The 23,454-nt window shown below is 43.2% G+C and overlaps 1 non-coding gene across 1 annotated transcript; it reads right to left on the bottom strand.

The window, feature by feature from the left end:
* Positions 1-13,260: 13,260 nt before the first annotated feature.
* Positions 13,261-13,379, bottom strand: LOC127696853 (5S ribosomal RNA). The gene has a single exon (XR_007980312.1). It is a non-coding gene; the product is annotated as a 5S ribosomal RNA (ribosomal RNA).
* Between the last annotated feature and the right edge of the window lie 10,075 nt (positions 13,380-23,454).

The raw sequence follows: 23,454 nt of genomic DNA, 5'->3' as shown, positions 1-23,454 counted from the left end.
GAACTTCAGATGGCGGAGAAGCATCTTAAAAAATGCTCAACTTCATTAGTCATTAGGGAAATGCAAATCAAAACAACCCTAAGATTTCATCTTACACCAGTCAGAATGGCTAAGATTAAAAATTCAGGAGACAGCAGGTGTTGGAGAGGGTGTGGGGAAAGAGGAACACTCCTCCACTGCTGGTGGGGTTGCATATTGGTACAACCACTCTGGAAATCAGTCTGGCGGTTCCTCCGAAAACTGGGCACCTCACTTCCAGAAGATCCTGCTATACCACTCCTGGGCATATACCCAGAGGATTCCCCACCATGTAATAAGGATACATGTTCTACTATGTTCATAGCAGCCCTATTTATAATTGCCAGATGCTGGAAAGAACCCAGGTATCCCTCAACAGAAGAGTGGATGCAAAAAATGTGGTATATCTACACAATGGAGTACTATTCAGCCATTAGAAACAATGAATTCATGAAATTCTTAGGCAAATGGATGGAGCTAGAGAACATCATACTAAGTGAGGTAACCCAGACTCAAAAGGTGAATCATGGTATGCACTCACTAACAAGTGGATATTAACCTAGAAAACTGGAATACCCAAAACATAATCCACACATCAAATGAGGTACAAGAAGAAAGGAGGAGTGGCCCCTGGTTCTGGAAAGACTCAGTGAAATAATATTCGGCAAAACCAGAACGGGGAAGTGGGAAGGGGTGGGTGGGAGGACAGGGGAAGAGAAGGGGGCTTACGGGACTTTTGGGGAGTGGGGGGCTAGAAAAGGGGAAAGCATTTGAAATGTAAATAAATTATATCGAATATAAAAAAAATTCAGGAGACAGCAGGTGTTGGAGAGGGTGTGGAGAAAGAGGAACACTCCTCCACTGCTGGTGGGGCTGCATATTGGTACAACCACTCTGGAAATCAGTCTGGCGGTTCCTCCGAAAACTGGGCACCTCACTTCCAGAAGATCCTGCTATACCACTCCTGGGCATATACCCAGAGGATTCCCCACCATGTAATAAGGATACATGCTCTACTATGTTCATAGCAGCCCTATTTATAATTGCCAGATGCTGGAAAGAACCCAGGTATCCCTCAACAGAAGAGTGGATGCAAAAAATGTGGTATATCTACACAATGGAGTACTATTCAGCCATTAGAAACAATGAATTCATGAAATTCTTAGGCAAATGGATGGAGCTAGAGAACATCATACTAAGTGAGGTAACCCAGACTCAAAAGGTGAATCATGGTATGCACTCACTAATAAGTGGATATTAACCTAGAAAACTGGAATACCCAAAACATAATCCACACATCAAATGAGGTACAAGAAGAAAGGAGGAGTGGCCCCTGGTTCTGGAAAGACTCAGTGAAATAATATTCGGCAAAACCAGAACGGGGAAGTGGGAAGGGGTGGGTGGGAGGACAGGGGAAGAGAAGGGGGCTTACGGGACTTTTGGGGAGTGGGGGGCTAGAAAAGGGGAAAGCATTTGAAATGTAAATAAATTATATCGAATATAAAAAAATTCAGGAGACAGCAGGTGTTGGAGAGGGTGTGGAGAAAGAGGAACACTCCTCCACTGCTGGTGGGGCTGCATATTGGTACAACCACTCTGGAAATCAGTCTGGCGGTTCCTCCGAAAACTGGGCACCTCACTTCCAGAAGATCCTGCTATACCACTCCTGGGCATATACCCAGAGGATTCCCCACCATGTAATAAGGATACATGCTCTACTATGTTCATAGCAGCCCTATTTATAATTGCCAGATGCTGGAAAGAACCCAGGTATCCCTCAACAGAAGAATGGATGCAAAAAAATGTGGTATATCTACACAATGGAGTACTATTCAGCCATTAGAAACAATGAATTCATGAAATTCTTAGGCAAATGGATGGAGCTAGAGAACATCATACTAAGTGAGGTAATCCAGACTCAAAAGGTGAATCATGGTATGCACTCACTAATAAGTGGATATTAACCTAGAAACCTGGAATACCCAAAACATAATCTACACATCAAATGAGGTACAAGAAGAAAGGAGGAGTGGCCCATTGTTCTGGAAAGACTCAGTGAAGCACTATTCAGCAAAACCAGAACAGGGAAGTGGGAAGGTGTGGGTGGGAGGACAGGGGGAGAGAAGGGGGCTTATGGGACGTTCAGGGAGTGGGGGGCTAGAAAAGGGGAAATAATTTGAAATGTAAATAAAAAATTATGTCAAATAAAAAAATAAAAAAAAAAAGAATTGACAAATTGGACCTCATAAAATTTCAAAGCTTCTATAAGGCAAAGGACACTGTCAATAGGGCAAAACGGCAACCTACAGATTGGGAAAACATATTTAACAATCCTACATCCAATAGAGGGCTAATAACCAAAATAGTCAGGATTAAAAACTCAGGGGACAGCAAATGCTAGAGAGTATGTGGAGAAAGAGGAACACTCCTCCACTCTGTAAATCAGTTTGGTGGTTCCTCAGAAAATTGGACATAGCACTGCCTGAGGAGCCAGCTATACCATGCCTGGGCATATACCCAGAAGATGCTCCAACATGTAATAAGGACACATGTTTCACTATATTCATATCAGCATTATTTATAATAGCCAGAAGCTGGAAAGAACCCAAATGTCCCTCAACAGAGGAATGCATACAGAAAATGTGGTACATTTACACAATAGAGTACTACTCAGCTATTAAAAACAATGAATTCATGAAATTCTTAGGCAAATGGATAGAGCTAGAAACTATTATCCTGTATGAGTCAACCCAATCACAAAAGAACATGCATGGTATGCAATCACTGACAATTGGATATTAGCCCAAAAGCTGGTAATACCCACGATGCAACTCACAGACCACATGAAGCTCAAGATGAAGGAAGACCAAAGTGTGGATACTTTGATCCTTATTGGAAAGTGGGTCAAAACACCCATGGCTCACAGCCAACCAGTAGAATGAGAATAGGGTCCCCAATGGAGTGGCTAGAGAGAGGACCCAAGGAGCTGAAGAGGTTTGCAGCTCTACAGGAGGAACAATAATATGTACCAACCAGTACCTCCAGAACTCCCAAGGACTAAACCACGAACCAGACTACACGTGGAAGGTCCTATGGCTCCAGCTGCATATGTAGCAGAAGATGACCATTTCAGACATCAGTGAGAGGAGAGGCCATTGGTCTTGTGAAGGCTCAATTCCCCAGAATAGTGGAATGCAAGTTAGGAAGTTGGGTGTAGGAGTGAGCAGGAGGAAGGGGGATGGGATAGGGAGTTTTAGGAGTGGTAACTCGGAAAGGGGTTAACATTTGAAATGTAAATAAAGCAAATATCTAATAAAAAGAAAAGAATTAATAAAAAATAAATCTAAAAAATAAAATAAAACATTTAATTAAGGCTGGGCAGAGGTGGTGTACTCCTTTAATCCTAGCATTTGGAAGGCAGGGGCAGGCATATTTCTGAGTACAAGGCCAGTCTGGTCTACAGTGAGTTCCAGAAGAGCCAGGGCTATACTGAGAAACCCTGTCTCGAAAAAAAAATGTTTAATTAAACATTTGTATCTGTGTGTGAATGGGAGTCCCAAGGGAGGCAAGAAGAAGGTGATGAATCCTTCTACATCTAGAGTTACAGGGGGTTGTGAGCTACCTGAAGGGGGTCCTGAGAACCCAAGTATGGTAACCTGAAAGAGCAGACAGTGCTCTTAATTGTAAAGTTATTTACTTATCCCCCATTTTTTTTTACTTTTTAATGTTTTAAATTAAAATCTATTTATACCATTTCCTTTATCTCACGCCAACCCTTTCCTCCTCCACTTCAAATGCACTGCTTCTATTTCTTTGTTACAAATACACACACATGCACATACACACACACACACAATTACACATAGACACAAGACACATGAGTGTGTGTATAGATACCTGATACATAAATAAAACCTGCTGAGTCTTATTTACTCTTTATTGTGTATATGTGTTTTCAGGTCCAACCACCTGGAACTGCACAGCAATTAGGAGGCACAGGCTTTTGCATTAATTCTCCCTCTCTCAGCAGTCCTTAGTTAACTGCAATTTTTTAACTAGAGGTGGGGCTTTGTGAGATTTACCCCTTCCCATCGAATCAAATTGTAGCTTGTGGTTAGAGCTGGGACAGCAAAGGGGAGGAGTGAGGAGGCAAGTGGCTAAAAGCACCAGAGGCTTCAGGGAAAACTTTCAGAGTTCTAGAACCTAGGATTTCTGCCTGTCCCTGTGTGGAATAGAAACACCATCACCTCAGGTAAGTTACACACCTGCATTCCCCAGTCCACCCAGCTACTCTCTGCGGAGGACATTAGACCCAAGGTGGCACAGGGCACTGTAATTTCTGACTCCGGATTTGCAGATTAGAGATTGGTTTTGTAACTTTTAATTTTTGGGACAGCATTTTGCTATGTTGCCCAGATTGGCCTGGAACTGGCCATGTAACCCAGGCTGGTTGGAATCTGCAATCACCCTGTCCTTGTCTCCTGAATGGGACATTCCTTGACTCCTTGGGTCATTGGCATGTGTCACCAAACCCAGCCTCAGGTCCCAGGTGCTGATATTACAGGCTGTTCCTCAAACATTCTCTGATGTTTCATTTTGGTGCTTCAGGCTAATTTTCTTGTTTGGTTAGTTTGCTTGTTTGGCTAAACTTAAACATGGTCTTCTATAATCCAGGTTACCCTAGAAATAATATAAGATGAGTCTGAGCAGCAGAGACCTTCTGCCTCTAACTCCTAAGTGGTGGGACACAATGTCCAAGCGCTGTGACCTCTTAACAGAGTGTGGTAATGGAGATTGCTCAAAGCATGCTAGGCACGCCTTCAAGAAACTCAATACATCTCCAGCATCTCCGTTTAAACTTTTATTTCATTTACTTTTGATAGCATTCATGGAATATAGACTCATTAAAGAAAAATGAAGTTCTCATGGGTGACAGAGATATAAAGAAAAATACCTTAAAATGTTTTGAAGAGGGCTTTTTCTCTTTTGCTAATATGAGAGAAAACCCTACTGGATTGAAATTTGTGTGAGTGAGTGTGTTTGTGTGAGTGTGTGTGAGTGTGTGTGAGTGTGTTTGTGTGAGTGTGTGAGTGAATGTGAGTGAGTGTGAGTGTGTGATAGTTTTGTGACAACCTGACACTGGACAGAGTCACCTGAGAGGAGGGAATATAAATTGAGAAAATGCCTCCATAAGACTGGGCTATAGGCAATCCTGTGGAGTATTTTCATAATTAGTGATTAACGGGGAGGGATCAGCCAGCCCATTGTGGGTAGTTCTGCCCCTGGGCTGGTGGACCTGGTTCATCATGGCAAAACATCCCCAGGATATAAACCAGCATAGTGGGCTGTTGCAATGTCAGACCTGATCAGGTTTTGCAAAGGATTGTGGAAAGACTTTCGAAATTTGGGCCAGGAAAGCCATTGAGTGAGAGCACAGTGGGGTGTTCTGTAGGATGTTGGAAGATAAGAGCATCATCAAGAGCAGTACATGATGGAGTAGCTTGTGATGCTCCATAGGGAAGCCCAGACTCTACTGAACCATTTGAGTTAAGACTTCATGGTTCAGATTTTAGTTTTAGAGGATCAGCTCTGATTAACTAGTTACCAGAACAAGTAAAGTGAAACCTTTGCTTTCCTGCAATATCAATACAGGTCATCTGGGGCTGAAGAATCAGCTGAAACAAATTAAGAGACCAGCATTATTGAAGTGAAGTCACCTGGAAAGTGTTCTCTCAGAATCTAAAGAAGCTGGGTTCCAAGGTTGGCAGCTGAACTTACTAGTGAAAGAGTCACCCAGGTGGTGCTGGTTTTGCAGGTACTAAGGGGAGGGCAGCTGAGGCTGGGCACTGGAGAGCAGTGCGGGAGTCCTGGAGACTAGGAAGGCTATGGGTGAAAGTGCTACCCAGTAGAAAAACCCCAGCACTTGGAGATGTGGTACCTTGACATGAGTAACAAGAACAGCAGGTATGGAGTGGAGCCAGCCTGAGCCTAGAAGACAAGCTCTGTATGCTGTACAGGGCAGAGCAAAGAAGTAACCCAAGCCCTTTGGGGGAGCCCAGAAGACAGGGTGTAGATTCCAGACATTGGACATTTGAGTTCTTTACACTATTGCAGTTTGTGTTTGCTCTGGTTGTGACTGTGCCATGGTCCTCATCTCTTGAAGCAAGAATTTAATTTAAATTTGATTTTTATGGGAGCTCAGAATGAGAGACTTTGAACTTTAAAAGGAGATTTTGGATTTGAAAAGAGATTGTATATCTTGTTAAAAATATTATTCTCTAATATATATGATACATCCCAAGCACAGTTTCCCCTTCATCCACTCCTCCTAGCAACACATGTCCCCTCCTCCTTGGATCCAATCCACCTTTGTTTTCTCTTCAGAGAAAAGCAGGTCTCCAAGAGATGACAGCCAGAAAGAACAAAACAAGGCAAGGCAAAGGACCCCCTATCAAGGTTGTACAAGGGAACCCAGTAGGAGGACTGGATGATCTCCAATAATTCATTAATTTATTTTACATCCAGAATGCAGCTTCCCTCTCCTCCCAGACACTCCCTCTCACCTCCCTTCCCTCCACTCCCCTTCATTTCTCTCAGAGATGTGGAAGCCTCCCAAGGATATGCCTTGATATATCAAGTTACAGTTGACTAGGTGCATCTTTTTTTATTGAGGCTAGACAAGGCAGCCCAGTTAGGGAATAGGGATCCAAAGGCAGGCAGCAGACAGCCCCTAGTCCTGCTATTAGAAGTCCAATGGGAAGACCAAGGTGCATATCTGTTACATCTGTGTAGGGAGCCTAAGTCTATCCCATGGATGCACTCTGGGAACTCAGTCTCAGTGAGCTCCTATGGGCCTAGGTTGGAGGATTCTGTACGTTTTCTTGTATCCTTGACTAATATGATTCTTCAATACTTCCTCTCCCTCACAGATTCTCCAAGCACTGCCTAATGTTTTGCTGTAGGTCTCTACATCGGTTTCCATCAGTTGCTGGGTGAAGCCTCTCAGATGACATGTATGCTAGGCTCCTGTCTGTAAGTATAGCAGAATATCATTAATATAACATCAAGCGTGATGTCTTTCTCAAGCCATGGGTCTCACATTGTGCCAGCTATTGGTTAGCCATTGCCTCAATTTCCCCTACATTTTAATCCACACATATTTATAGGCAGGAAAATGTGTGAGTCAAAGGTTTGTGGCTGGGTTGTTGTCTCCATCAGACATCTTGCCTAATTACAGGAGGTGACTGGTTCATGTTCCATATGTCCTATTGCAAAAAGTCATAGCTAGGGTCACTCGTGTAGATTCCTGGTAGTTCCCATTGTCCTGGGTTTCTAGCTCATCTCAGATTCTCCAGACGAAGAATCCACCTCTCCCTATCCCTCTAGCTCTCCTTCTCGCTCTCCCTCTTCCCCTCCCCCTTCCCCCCCACTGCCTCCCCCCACTGCCTCTCCCCGTCCCCCTCTACCCCCTCTACCCCCCTCCCCCTTCTCCCCCCTCTCCCCCCCTCTCCCCCCTCTCCCCTTCTCCCCCCTCACCCCCTCTCCCCCCTCTTCCTCTCTCCCCCCTCTTCCTCTCTCCCCCTCTTCCTCTCTCCCCCTCTTCCTCTCTCTCCCCCCTCTACCCCCACTCCCCCTCTACCCCCCACTCCCCCCTCTACCCCCACTCCTCCCTCTCTCCCCTCTCCCTCTCCCCTCTCCCCTCTCCCCCTCTCCCCCTCTCCCCCTCTCCCCCCCTCTCCCCCTCTCCCCCTCTCTCCCTCTCCCCCCTCTCCCCCCTCTCCCCCCCTCCCCCCTCGCCCCCCTTGCCCCCCTCTCCCCCCTCACCCCCCCTCTCCCCCCTCTCCCCCATCCCCCCTTCCCCCCCTTCCCCCCCTCCCCCCTTCCCTCCTTTCCCCCCCTCCCCCCTCTCCCCCCTCTCCCCCCCTTCCCCCTCTCCCCCCCTTCCCCCTCTCCCCCACTCCCCCCCTTCCCCCCTCTTCCCCTCCTCCCCCCTCTCCCCCCCCTCCCCCCTCTCCACCCTCCCCCCTCTCCCCCCTTCCCCTTTCCCCCCCCTCTTCCCCTCTCCCCCCCTCTTCCCCTCCTCCCCCCTCTCCCCCCCTCTCCCCCCCCTCCCCCCCCTCTCCCCCCTTCCCCCTCTCCCCCCTCTCCCCCCTCTCCCCCCTCTCCCCCCCTCTCCCCCCTTTTCCCCCTCACCCCCCTCTCCCCCTCTCCCCCTCTCCCCCCTCTCCCCCTCTCCCCCTCTCCCCCTCTCCCCCGTCTCCCCCTCTCCCCCTCTCCCCCGTCTCCCCCCTCTCCCCCCTCCCCCTTCCTCCCCTCTCCCCCCCTCCCCCCCTCTCCTCCTTCCTCCCCTCCCCCCTCTCCCCCTCTCCCCCTCTCCTCCCTCCCCCCTCTCCCCCCTCTCCCCCTCTCCCCGTCTCCCCCCCTCTCCTCTCTCCCCCCCTCTCCCCCTTCTCCCCCGTCTTCCCCCTCTCCCTCTTCCCCTCTTCCCCTCTTTCCCTCTCCCCTCACTCTCCCCCTCTCCCCCCTCTGATCCCTCTCCCCTCTCTGCCTCCTCTCTGCCCCCTCTCTAACCCCTCTCTGACCCCTCTCTGACCCCTCTCTGACCCCTCTCTGACCCCTCTTTGACCCCTCTCTGCCCCCTCTCTGCCCCCTTCCCTCTCCCCCTTCCCTCTCCCCCTTCCCTCTCCCCCTTCCCTCTCCCCCTTCCCTCTCCCCCTTCACCCTCTCCCCCCTTCACCCTCTCCCCCTTCACCCTCTCCCCCTTCACCCTCTCCCCCTTCACCGTCTCTCCCTTCACCGTCTCTCCCTCCACTCTCTCTCCCTTCACACTCTCTCCTCTCCTCTCTTCTCCTCCATCTTCTACTCCTCCTCCTCCTTCTCTTCTTCCTCCTCCTCCTCCTTCTTCTTCTCTCTCTCTCTCTTTCTCTCTCTCTCTCTCTCTCTCTCTCATTATCATCCAGAATTTCTCTCACACACTTTTCTCTCCATCCATCTACCCCTGATGTGTATTTTTACCCTTTTTAAGCTTCAAGCATTCTCTTGTCAGGCCTTCCTTGTTAGTTTCTTGGTCTATGGATAGCATGGTTATCCTGTACTTTATGGCTAATATTCACTTATGAGTACATGCCACATTTGTCTTTCTGGGTCTGGATTTTGCCTGCAAATTTCATGATGTCATGGTTTTTAATAGCTGAGTAGTATTTTATTGTGAATATGCCATATATTCATTATCCACTCTTCAGTTGAGGGACACTTGGGTTGTTTTAAGTTTCTGGCTATTTCCAATAAAATAATAAACATAGTAAAAACACTGTCTTTGTGGTATGGTGGAGCATCAATTTGAGTATATGACCAGGAGTGATATAATCAGTTCTGAGAATTACTTCCAGTTATTTGAGAGAACACTAAATTGATTTCCAGACTGATTGTACAAGTTTACACTCCAACCAGCAAAGGAAGAGTGCTCGCCTTGGTCCACATTCTAGCCAGCATGAGCTGTTGCCCTTCTAATGAGTGTAACATGAAATCCCAGAATCATTTCTATTTGTATTTCCCTGATGGCTAAGAATGTTAAGCATTTCTGTAATTGCTTCCTAGTCATTAACTATTCCTCTGTTGTAGTAACTAATTCTACTTAGTTATTTGCCCCATTTTTAAAAATTGGGATATTTGGTTTGTTGGTGTCTAATTTTCTTAGTTCTTTATATATTTTGGATATCAGACCTCTTTCAGATGTAGGGTTGGTTGAGGTCTTTGCCCAATCTGTAGGCTGCTGTTGTGTCCTTTTGACAGTGTCCTTTTCTGTACAGGAGCTTTTTAATTTCATGAGATCCCATTTAATAATTGTTGATCTTAGGGGCTGAGCTGTTGGGTCTTTTCAGGAAATTGCCTCCTGTACTAATGGGTTCAAGGATATTCCCCACTTTCTTTTACATTTAATGTATCTAGGTTTAGGTTGAGGTGTTTGATCCACATGGACTTGAGTCTTGTGTAGGCTGATAGATATGAATCTATTTGCTTCCTTCTACATGCAGACATCCAGTCAGACCAGCACTATTTGCTGATGGTCTTTTCTTTATTTCATTTTATCGTTTTGCCTTTGTCAAAAACCAATGACCATAATTGTGCTGGTTTATATCTGGGTCCTCAATTTGATTCCATTGATCACCCTGTCTGTCTTAATACCAGCCATTCAGGGTTTATTACTACTGATCTCTATTACCACTTGAAGTCAGAGATGTTGATAACTCTAGAACTTGTATTGTATAGGATTGTTTTAGTTATCCTGGGGTTTTTTTCCATATGAAGATTAGACTTTTTTTAAAGTCTGTAAATAATTGTCTTGAAATTTTGATAGGGATTGCATTGAATCTGTAGATTGTGTTTGGTAGGATGCCCATTTTCACTAGGTTGAGCCTCCTAATCCTTGAGCTTGGAGATTTTTCCATGTTCTGATATCTCCCTCAATTTCTTTCTCCAATTTCTTTTAAGTCTCTTTCTTCAGAAACTTGAAATTCTTGTAATGCAAGACTTACACTTGCTTGGTTAGAGTTACACCAAGATATTTTGTATTTGTAGCTATTATAAAGGGTGGTGTTTCCTAATTTCTTTCTGAGACAGTTTATCATTTGTAAAAAAATGAAATTTTTTACAGTGAGTTTTATATTCAGCCATTTTACTGAAGGTGTTTATGATATATAGGAATTCTCTGGTAGAAATTTGGGGGTCTCTTATGTATACTATCATTTGATCTATGACTAGTGACACTTTGATTTCTTCTCTTCCAATTTTTATGCCCCTGAAATCCTTTAGTTATTGCTCTACCTAGAATTTTAAATCCTGGGTTAAGTAGATAGTTTGACAGTGGGTGGCCTTGTCTTGTCCCTGGTTTTAATGAGATTGCTTTAAATTTCTCTTTTTAATTTGATTTTGGCTATTGCCTTGTCATATGTTGCTTGGATAATATTTACATATCCACCTTGTATCCTGATAACTCCAAGACTTTCAACATAATAAGCTGTTAGATTTTTTTCCAAAGGCTTTTTCAGCATCTAGGAAGATGATCGTGTAATATTTTTTTAAGTTTGTTTTTAAGGTGGGATACATTGATAGATTTTCATATGTTGAACTATCCTTGCATCCTTGGGTTGAAGCCTATTTGATTGTGGTGGATTATGTCTTGACGTGTTCTGAGATTCAGCTTCCAGTAATTTATTGAGTATTTTTGAATAAACATTCATGAGGGATGTTAGTCTAAAGCTCTCCTTTCCTGTTGAGGCATTGTATAGCTTAGGTATCAGGGAGAATCTGGCCTTAGAGAATGAGTTTGTCAATGTACCTTTTGTTTCTATTTTTTGGAATATTTTGAGGATTATTGCATTAGCTCTTCTTTGAAAGCATGGTCATACTCTGCACTAAAACCACCTGGCCCTATCCTGTTTGGGGATGGAAGACATTTAATGACTACTACTATTTCCCTAGGGATTATAGAACTAGGTATTTAACCTGACGTTGATTTTTTTTTTTTTAACTTTTGTAAGTTGCATTTGTCTTGAAGATTATCCATTTCTTTAATGTTTGCCAATTTTGTAGAGTACATGTGTTTGAGGTAAAACCTAATGATTTCCTTGGTGTCTGTTGTCATGTCTCCCTTTTCAGTTCTGATTTTGTTAATTTGGATACTGTCTCTCTACCTTTTAGTTTTCCTAAAGATTTGTCCATCTTATTCATCTTCTCAAAAAAACCAACTCTTGTTTTTGTTGATTGATTCATTGTATTGTTCTTTTTGTTTCTAATTGATTGGTTTCAGCCCTGAGTTTGATTTTCTGTTGTCTACACCTATGGAATGTGTTTGCTTCTTCCTTTCTAGAGCCTTCAGGCATAGTATTAAATTGCTAGTACGTGAACTCTCTAATTCTTTATGAAGACACTTAGTGCTATGATTTGCCTCTTAGGACTGCTTTTATTATGTCCCATAAGTTTGAGTATGTTCCACCATCATTTTCATTAAATTCTGAAAAGTCTTTAATTTATTTCTTCCCTGACGCAATGATAATTGAGTAGAGAGTTGTTCACTTTCTATGAGGTTATAGTGTTCTGATAAGACACAGGAATTTATTTCAATTTTCTTGTATCTGTTGAGTTTTGCCTGGTAACCAACTACATGGTCAATTTGGGAGAGGGTTCCATGAGGTGCTGAGAAGGTATGTCCTTTGTGTTTGGGTGAAAGGCTCTGTATGTAGCACTTAGCTCCATTAGATTCGTACTTCTGTTTCAGTTTTTCTCTGTTTACAGTTTGGATCAATGACCTGTCTTTTACTGAATGTGGGATGTTGCAGTATCACACTATTAATGATTGACATTCAAGGGGTGACTTAAACTTTAGTAATATTTGTTTTATGAATCTGTGTGTCCTTGCATTTGGAGAATAGATAATCATAATTGAAACATCCTCTTGGTGGATTTGTTTTTTTACTCTGAAGTGCCCTTTGAAATTTTCATTGAAAATCTGTAGCATATTAGGATGGTTTCATTTATTTCTTGATCTGCTGACTTGGAAAAACCTTTTCCAGCCCTTTACTCTAAAATAATGTCTCCTTGATGTTGAGGTTTGTTTCTTGTATGGAGCAAAATAAAGGGTCTTCACACCCATTCTGTTAATTTGTGTCTTTTTACGGGAAAATTAAGTCCATTGATACGGAGAGATATTGATGACCAATTATTGATAATCCCTGTAAGTTCCTGTTTCGATGTTGGTGGGGTGTGTGTGTGTGTGTGTGTGTCCCTGTTTTTTGATTTGCTGGTGTGGAATTATTTTATTTAGTGTGTTTTCTTGTGTTAACCTGCTTGGGTTGGAGTTATCTTCTGTAAGGCTGAATTTGAGGATGGATATTGTTTTAATATTGTTTTGTCATGGAAAGTCTTGTTTTCGCCATCTAAGGTAATGTAGAATTTTACCTGGTTAGAGTAATCTGGGCTGTCCATTTGAGGTCTATCCTGCAAGAGCCAAGGATCTTCTGTATTGAAAGTCTCTTTTGAGAAGTTGGGTTTATTTATTTATTTGTTTGTTTGTTTGTTTGTTTGTTGGTTGGTTGGTTGGTTTTTCGAGATAGGGTTTCTCTGTGTAGCCCTGACAGTCCTGGAACACTCTCTGTAGACCAGGCTGGTCTCAAACTCAGAAATCTGCCTGCCTCTGCCTCCCAAGTGCTGGGATTAAAGGCGTAAGCCACTACTGCCCAGCAAAGCCTACAGCACATGGTATTCCCAGGTGGTCTCCCATCCAAGTACTAATCAGGCCCGAGCCTGCTTAGCTTATGAGTTCAGATGAGATCAGGTGCGTTCAGGGTGGTATGGCCATAGGCTAGTGTAATTATAATAGGTCTCCCTTTATATATCACTTGGTCTTTTCCTCTGGCAGCTTTTTTTGTTTTGTTTTGTTTTGTTTTGAGACAGGGTTTCTCTGTATAGCCCTCTCTGTCCTGGAACTCACTCTACAGACCAGGCTAGCCTCGAACTCAGAACTCTACCTGCCTCTGCCTCCCAGAGTGCTGGCATCACAGGTGTGCACCACCACCGCCCAGCTCTGGCAGTTTTTAATATAGTTTTTTATTTGTTACATTTAGTGTTTAATTATGTGATAGGAGGATTTTTTGTTTTGGTCAAATCTACTTGGTGTTTTTCAGGCTTCTTGTATGTTTATAAGCAACTCTATGTTTAGGTTAGGGCATTTTTTTCTTTTATGATTTTGTTAAATATTTTCTGGGCCTTTGAGCTGGGAATCATCCTCTTCTATTGTTCTTAGGTTTGGTCTTTTCATAGTGTACCAAATTTCCTGGATGTTTTGTATGGGAACCTCTTTTGATTTAACATTTTCATCTACCAATGTAACAAATTCTTCAATTGTATCTTGGCCACCTGATCTTCACTTTTCCATTTCTTGTATTATGTTACAGATGCTTGTGTCTGTTCTCTTACCTAGATTTTTCATCTCTGGGGTTGTCTTGGTTTGTATTTTCTTTACTGCTTCTACTTCTATTTTCAAGTCTTGACCAGTTTTATTCATTTCCTTCACTTGTTTGATTATATTTTCTATGGGCTTTTTAAGGGATTTATTGATTTCCTCTTTAAAATGACCTACCATCTTCATAAAATTGGATTTAGGGCCACTTTCTCATGCTTCAGTTCCATTACGATATCCAGAGCTTATGGTAATAGTATATCTGGGATTTGGAGGTGCCGCATTACCCTGGCTCTGGTCAATTGCCTCCTTATGCTGACCTTTAGCTATCTGAATGTCTCTGATGCCAGCAAGCCTCCTGAAAAGTAGGCAGATTTGTGAGCCAGCCAATGGAGTACAAGATAGAAGGTGCAATTTGCCCTGCTGTGTGTGGCCTAAGGAGACCTGGAAGGGAAGAGGCCTTGGGTAGGAATCTAGCTGAATACCCAAGATGCTGAGAGTCCTGAAGAAATGGAGGCAGAGCCATTGGCTGGAAAATGGAGCTCAATGGACAGGGTACAGCTCTCTGTTCCTGGGTGGTTCCCAGAGAGATCAGGCAGGCAGGTGACTTGGGGGGAGACTGGATATTTTTAAGAGACTATACATTCAATGTGCTTGAATTTGTAAAGACTGTGAAACTCTTAGTTTTTCGTGTTTTAAATTTCTGGTATTTATTGCCCTGAGATCGGGGTAATGAATCCCAGGCCTTCCACAACCCAAAAAGGAAGGATTATACCTCAAAAATTGTTCTGTGTCAAGTTGACAGGGATCAGTTGTACTGGATAATTTTATGTCAGCTGACACGTGCTAATGTCATCTGAGAGGACAGAACCCCTGTTTAGAAAAAGCCTTCATAAGCTGTAGGAAAGCCAATAGAGAATTTTCTTAGTGATTGATGAGGATGGTCTAGTCCCTTTTTTGTTGATGCTGTCCCTGGGCTGGGGGTCCTATTTTCTTTTTTTTTTTTTTTTCAGCATATTCTAATGTGAACTTTTTAATATATGCTTCAAACATTCACAGGCATAACAGTGGATTTAAAACAACCAATGGGACCTCAAAGAACAAACATTGATTTACAGGTAAACCAATATGCCATAAGTCCATTGTCTTAGGATTTCCATTGTTGTGAAGAAACACCATGACCAAGTCAACTCTTATAAAGGAAAACATTTCATCTGGGCTGACTTAAGGTTCAGAGGTTTAGTCCATTATCATCAAGACAGGAAGCATGACAGCATCCAGGCAGACATGGCACTGAAGGAGCTGTTCCACACCTTGATCAGAAGGCAGCCAGGAGATGATTGGATTTCCAGGTAGCTGGGAGGAAGCTCTGTCAAAGGCTGCCCCACAGTACACACTTCCTCCAACAAGGCTACACCTTCTCATAGTGCCACTCCCTAGCCCAAGCATATTCAAACCACCATATTCATTATTCTTTAGCTATCTGCATCTGTTAGCATCCAAAGAAATGCAGAAGTCTCTGGGGTATAGCAAAAGACAGCCCAAATAAGGCCATATGGTTCCAGAGAGACAGTCTTAGATTTCTGTGCTTACTCTCCGCCTTCTTTTTCAATATGTGGCTGATATGTATCATTTTACATAGAGATATATGACGAATATGCACTGAGGCCTAAAGTGGTCTCCTCTGCATCCATGTCATGCTTAGGAATGGCCAGTTACCACCTATACACTGGATAGATTGCAGATCTTTTCAGACACCAGAAGTTTTGAGGGTATTCATAACAACCGTATGTCCACATGCTACAGAGAGCAAGGCAGTAATTAATACTTTACCATGGCCTCTGTATCAGCCCTCACTTTGAGTTTTCCCTCCCTCTTTTTCTGTCCAAGCTTCCTTTAATGATTGGCTACAATGTGGAAGTGTAGGCCAAATAAATCCTTTTCTCCCTTGCCTTTGGTTATGACCTTTCACCACAGCAATAGAATCCTTAAGACCATGTGGTGTATGTGTATGGATGTGTGGTTGTATGTGAATGTGTGTGTGTTTTAAAACTTAACACAAGGTTCTATGTGGTCTGGAACATGTTTGTGGAACAGGCTAGAAAGCAAAAAATCCACATCTTTGCCTCCTGAGTGCTGGGATGATAAGCATTTGCTGCCAGGATTGGGGCATACTTTTTGTTTGCTTGTGTTTGCTTTTAAATGTTAGGATTTATTTAGGTGTTCTGCAATACCATTGCTGGTCTGGAACTGCCTATATTCTGGTCCATCACCCACCCGACCTATTCTAGGATTAGAGGTCAGAGCCAGCATGTCTGAAAGAATATGTTTAGTAACTTAATCAGATTGTAAGCTTTTAGTGATACTTCTTGGACACTAATTTGGTTTTGTGTGAATTAAAGTTTCCTTGGATGTCCTTTCTTGGATGTTTCCCCAGGATCCATTAGGATGGTAGTTCGTGGCCCACCCACATTCCTGGAGCTCATAAGGAAGAAGGCACTGAAGGATGAGGCTTTGGTTGTCTCTTATCTAGAGAAACTGGTCATGGAGCTCCTCCCAGAACTGTTGGAGGAGGCCTTCACTGACAAATTGACTAATGTGAAGACTCCAATGGAAGCCTTGGGCTTCTCTCTACTCTCCTGGGGTACTCTGATGTAAGAATCCAGAAGGAAATATTTCAGGCTATGCTGTATGGACTATATTTCCTATTGACACACATGGTTCAACTCAGGTAAGCATGACCCTTGTAACATCAAGTGGAGGACACTAGGATTCAGGAAAATGATCCATGGGTCTGGCAGTAGGGGAGCAGAGGTAGATCAGAAATTTTCAGTAGCATCAGCTTAGAAGACAATAGAAGCCTTGACTCCTGATTCTCTCTGATGAAAAGGTACAGTTCAGAGTAGAGTGGAGGAATAGAAAGGATGTAGGCACAGTGGGTGGAGCCTGCCTTTGTCTCTTTCACAGATGCTAGTAGTACCAGGTCAAGAGTAAATTAATGAAGTCAAGTCAGAGGGCTATGGAGACAGCTCAGAAAGAGCCATTGCCTGGCACTATGAGGTCTTGTTAGACACTCAGCATCTAGAAAATCAAACACTGCCTAGACCAGATAGGAGAAGGGAAGAGCTGACTCCATGGAAGGTCATCTCTTGTCCACTGACACTTCATCTGTTACCCATAGGAGGTGGAAACTTCGAGTTCTCGATATACAGAATGAGCACCATGATGTTTGGGAAATATGGGGAAGAAGTGAGAGAGTTTGCTGCTCTGCAGAGACCAAGAACAAGAAGAAGTAGAAGAGCCTGAGCTGGAAGTGGCACAAAAGCCAGCTATGAAAGGTGATAACTACTGACCTCTGCTTTGGGACTGTCTTAGGGTTTCTATTCCTGAACAAACATCATGACCAAGAAGCAAGTTGGGGAGGAAAGGGTTTATTGAGCTTACACTTCTGCATTGCTGTTCATCACTAAAGGAAGTCAGGACTGGAACTCAAGCAGGGTTGGAAGCAGGAGCTGATGCAGAGGCCATGGAGAGATAGATGTTCCTTACTGGCTTGCTTCCCCTGGCTTGCTCAGCCTGCTCTCTTATAGAACCCAAGAACACCAGCCCAAAGATGGTACCACCCACAAGGGGACCTCCCCACTTGATCACTAACTAAGAAAATGCCCCACAGCTGGATCTCATAGAGGAACTTCCGCAACTGAAGCTCCTTTCTCTGATAACTCCAGCCTGTGTCAAGTTGACACACAAAACCAGCCAGTACAGGGAGACTTACAGATGAATGGTGAACATACTTCTTGGATTGGGCCTGGGAGAGAAAAGGTTGCTTATAATTGATTCCAAATGTAAAAAGTTGACATTTTTGACTGTCAAAGGACACCTTTGACTTCCAGAGTGAACTGGGGCTGGGCAAAGACTTGGTAGCTGATCACTCAGCTGACTTCTCTCTGAGGGAGCAAAGGTTGATTCTCTGGGGTTAGCAAGAAGCAATCTGTTGCCCACAAAATACTCCTTGGGGCTGGCAAGAAGGGTTGAGATATCAGTATTAGGGTTCTCTAGAGTCGCAGGACATACGTGTAGTCTCTATAGTTAGGGAATTTGTCGATGACTCAGTCTGTAGTCCAACTCCCCAACAATGGTCAGCAGCAGCTGTGGGTGGAAGTCCGAGGATCTAGCAGTTTCTCAGTCCCATGAGGCAAGCAGTCAAAGAGTGAGTTATCTTCTTCCAATATCCTTATGTAGGTCTCCAGCAGAGGGTGAGGCCCAGATTAAAAGTGTGTGCCACCACACCTTTAATCCCAGATCACCTTAAACTCAAAACTCTCCCAGTCTTAATCCATAGCCACTATGCTCAAGATCTCCATGCCAAGATCTAGGTCAGAAACTTGCATCTCTCAGTCTCCAGATTAGAATCACTGCTGGATTATAGTTCATTCCAGATATAGTCAAGTTGACAACTAGGAATAGCCACTACAGGATCATAATCAATCAATCAATCTCTCTCTCTCTCTCTCTCTCTCTCTCTCTCTCTCTCTCTCTCTCTCTCACACACACACACACACACACACACACATGGAGGAAGCAAGCTTCAACCACCTCCAACTTCACACATATACATACATACATACATACGCACACTCACATTTGATGGGTGGAGCAAATCTCCAACACTTTTTTCTCCCACAGTTTATATGTCCCAGCACTATCTTTCAAGCAGTACAAAAACAATGTATTTACATTCTATTGTCTTTGAGTGAAAGGTTGCAATGAGTATACTAAGAAAAGACATGTTTCCCAATACCCTCATATGAGCAAATGTTTTATGTATTAAGGATTAAAAAATTATTCCCAAGAGCCCATGTACATTTGTATGTAAGCAACTTGCTATAGATCTTCCAGGTGTAAGCAAGCAAGGTATTTTTCTCAGCCAATCTCTCTTACAGGCTGAAATTTGTGGTTAAATGTAATCTTTAAAAAAAAATCTTTAAGAGCATCACAAACATAAACTTCTATATAAAACCAGTCATTTCTACTTTAAATCTACAGAACGCACTTCTACTCATTAACAATTTCTTATTAAATAATATCAGGAAACTGAGGGCAAAGGGTTGTACAAGAAATTAATCATCGACTTAATCACCAGCTCAAGTTTAGCAATAGAGGCACATGAAATAGTGCCTGGTATCAACTCACCCTGGCACATCTCTCCCACTGAGGCCAAACAAGGCAGTCCAGTTATAGGAACAGGATCCACAGGCAGGCAACAGAGGGAAAGCCCCACTCCCATTCTTGGGGGACCTGCAGGAAGATTGTTTTAGTTTTGCTGCTATGAACAGACACCATGATCATGGCAAGTCTTATAAAGGACAACATTTAATTGAGGCTGGTTTACAGGTTCAGAGGTTCAGTCCATTATCTTCAAGGCAAGAGCATGGCAATATCCAGGCAGGCATGATGTAGGCAGAGATGAGAGTTCAACATCTTCATCTGAAGACTGCTAGTGGAAGACTCATTTCCAGATAACTAGAGTGAGCATCTTAAGGTCACATGCACAGTGATACACCTACCCACACACTTCCTAATAGAGCCACTCCCTGGCCTAGCATATACAAGCCAATATAAAGACAAAGCTGGATATCTGCTACATATATTATGGGGTGGGATGAAGTTTTGTCCTGTCCATGTTTCAGTTGGCACTTCAGTTTCTGGAATCCTCCAAAGGTTGAGGTTAGTTCATACTGTTAGTATTCTTGTGAAGTCCATATCCACTCCAGGTCCTTTAATCCCTTTCCTAACTCCCAATACTCCCAGAGCTCTGTCTAATGTTTGGCTGTGAGTCTCTGCATCCTCTTCTATCACCTGCTGAGGAGTTACCTCTCTGAGCACAGTTGATACTAGGCTCCTATCTGCAGGTATAACAGTATCATTAATAGTGTCATCTATTGGTACCTGTCTATGGCATGAACGTCTACTTTGGCCAGTCATCATTTGGCCATTGGAGCAGGAGTCTCTGTTCCATCTTTTTCCCTGCACATATTGTGGGCAGGACACAATTTGGGTCCAAGGTTCAATGAGTGGATTGCTGTTCTTTACTGGTCCTCCTGCCTGACTTAAGGAGGTAGTCACTTCAGACTGCCACTGCTAGGAGTCAACCTCCTATACTCCTGTGACCCTCCCCACATCCCAAGTCTCTGGCAGTCCTAGAGATGCATCCCTATGCTCCACCTACCTGCTGCAGATTTCCATTCTCTTTCCCCATTGCTCTCCCTATACCTCATCCTCTCACCCAGACCCTCTCCCCATCTCTCTCCCATGAAATTCTATCCCTCCATCTACCTTCAATGTCCATTTTGTTTCTCCTCCTGAGTGGGATTTAAGCATCTTTCCTTGAGCTCTCTGTTGTTTGCCTTCTTTCAGTCTGTGGATTGTAGCATGGGCATCCTTTACTTTAAGACTAGTATCCACTTATAAGTGAGCACATACCATGAATGTCCTCTATAGTATGTCTAGATTACCTCACTCAGGATCATCTTTTCTACTTCCCAATTTCCTGCCAATCTCATGCTATCAATATCAATGTTTTTAATCACTGAGTATTCAATTGTGTAAGCAAACAACCATTTTTTTTCATTCTTCACTTGAGGGACATGTAGGACATTACAGTTTCTGGTTATTATAAATAAAGCTGCTATGGACATAGTTGAGGAAGTGTCCTTGTAATATAGTGAAGCCTCTTTGGGGTATATATCTGGAGTCCTATATCTGAGTCTTGTGGTAGAACTATTCCCAGTTTTTTGAGAAAAACTGCCAAATTGATTTCCAGAGGGAGTTATACAAGTTTGCCCTCCCACCAGCAGAGGAGAAGTACTCCCATTACTCTACATCCTCACAATCATGTGCTGTCTCTTGAGATTTTAATTTTTTTATTGTTTTTTTTATTTGATATAATTTATTTACATTTCAAATTATTTCCCCTTTTCTAGCCCCCCCCACTCCCCGAAAGTCCCGTAAGCCCCCTTCTCTCCCCCTGTCCTCCCTCCCACCCCTTCCCAGTTCCCCGTTCTGGTTTTGCCAAATACTGTTTCACTGAGTCTTTCCAGAACCAGGGACCACTCCTGCTTTCTTCTTGTATCTCCTTTGATGTGTGGATTATGTTTTGGGTATTCCAGTTTTCTAGGTTAATATCCACTTATTAGTGAGTGCATACCATGATTGATCTTTTGAGTCTGGGTTACCTCACTTAGTATGATGTTCTCTAGCTCCATCCATTTGCCTAAGAATTTCATGAATTCATTGTTTCTAATGGCTGAATAGTACTCCATTGTGTAGATATACCACATTTTTTGCATCCACTCTTCTGTTGAGGGATACCTGGGTTCTTTCCAGCATCTGGCAATTATAAATAGGGCTGCTATGAACATAGTAGAGCATGTATCCTTATTACATGGTGGGGAATCCTCTGGGTATATGCCCAGGAGTGGTATAGCAGGATCTTCTGGAAGTGAGGTGCCCAGTTTTCGGAGGAACCGCCAGACTGCTTTCCAGAGTGGTTGTACCAATTTGCAACCCCACCAGCAGTGGAGGAGTGTTCCTCTTTCTCCGCACCCTCTCCAACACCTGCTGTCTCCTGAATTTTTAATCTTAGCTATTCTGACTGGTGTAAGATGAAATCTTAGGGTTGTTTTGATTTGCATTTCCCTAATGACTAATGAAGTTGAGCATTTTTTAAGATGCTTCTCCGCCATCCGAAGTTCTTCAGGTGAGAATTCTTTGTTTAACTCTGTACCCCATTTTTTAATAGGGTTGTTCGGTTTTCTAGAGTCTAACTTCTTGAGTTCTTTATATATATTGGATATTAGCCCTCTATCTGATGTAGGATTGGTGAAGATCTTTTCCCAATTTGTTGGTTGCCGATCTGTCCTCTTGATGGTGTCCTTTGCCTTACAGAAACTCTGTAACCTTATGAGGTCCCATTTGTCAATTATTGCTCTTAGAGCATACGCTATTGGTGTTCTGTTCACAAACTTTCTCCCTGTACCGATGTCCTCAAGGGTCTTCCCCAGTTTCTTTTCTAGTAGCTTCAGAGTGTCTGGCTTTATGTGGAGGTCCTTGATCCATTTGGATTTGAGCTTAGTACAAGGAGACAAGGATGGATCAATTCGAATTCTTCTGCATGCTGACCTCCAGTTGAACCAGCACCATTTGTTGAAAAGGCTATCTTTTTTTCCATTGGATGTTTTCAGCCTCTTTGTCGAGGATCAAGTGGCCATAGGTGTGTGGGTTCATTTCTGGATCTTCAATCCTGTTCCATTGATCCTCCTGCCTGTCACTGTACCAATACCATGCAGTTTTTAACACTATTGCTCTGTAGTATTGCTTGAGGTCAGGGATACTGATTCCCCCAGATTTTCTTTTGTTGCTGAGAATAGTTTTAGCTATCCTGGGTTTTTTGTTGTTCCAGATGAATTTGATAATTGCTCTTTCTAACTCTGTGAAGAATTGAGTTGGGATTTTGATAGGTATTGCATTGAATCTGTATAGTGCTTTAGGCAAAATGGTCATTTTAACTATATTGATTCTACCGATCCATGAGCATGGGAGGTTTTCCCATTTTTTGAGGTCTTCTTCCATTTCCTTCTTCAGAGTCTTGAAGTTCTTGTCATACAGATCTTTCGCATGTTTGGTAAGAGTCACCCCAAGATACTTTATCCTGTTTGTGGCTATTGTGAAGGGGGTCATTTCCCTAATTTCTTTCTCAGCCTGCTTATCCTTTGAGTATAGGAAGGCCACTGATTTCCTTGAGTTGATTTTATAACCTGCCACTTTGCTGAAGTTGTTTATCAGCTGTAGGAGCTCTCTAGTGGAGTTTTTTGGGTCACTTTGGTAGACTATCATGTCGTCTGCAAATAATGATAGTTTGACTTCCTCCTTTCCAATTTGTATCCCTTTGACCTCCTTATGTTGTCGAATTGCCCGAGCTAGTACCTCAAGTACAATATTGAAAAGATAAGGAGAAAGGGGGCAGCCTTGTCTGGTCCCTGATTTCAGTGGGATTGCTTCAAGTTTCTCTCCATTTAGTTTGATGCTGGCTACCGGTTTGCTGTATATTGCTTTTACTATGTTTAGGTATGGGCCTTGAATTCCTGTTCTCTCCAAGACTTTAAGCATGAAAGGATGCTGAATTTTGTCAAATGCTTTTTCAGCATCCAATGAAATGACCATGTGGTTTTGTTCTTTGAGTTTGTTTATGTACTGGATTGTATTGATGGATTTCCGTATATTGAACCAACCCTGCATTCCCGGGATAAAGCCTACTTGATCATGGTGGATGATCGTTTGTGTTCTTGGATTCGGTTGGCAAAAATTTTATTGAGTATTTTTGCATCGATGTTCATAAGGGAAATTGGTCTGAAGTTCTCTTTCTTTGTTGGATCTTTGTGTGGCTTTGGTATCAGCATAATTGTGGCTTCGTAGAAGGA

The sequence above is a fragment of the Apodemus sylvaticus genome, chromosome 11, assembly GCF_947179515.1.
Source record: "Apodemus sylvaticus chromosome 11, mApoSyl1.1, whole genome shotgun sequence".
In the NCBI taxonomy this organism is placed as follows: Eukaryota; Metazoa; Chordata; class Mammalia; order Rodentia; family Muridae; genus Apodemus; species Apodemus sylvaticus.
The sequence above is the reverse complement of the archived record's forward strand: the minus strand, read 5'-3'. Positions and strand labels throughout refer to the sequence as shown.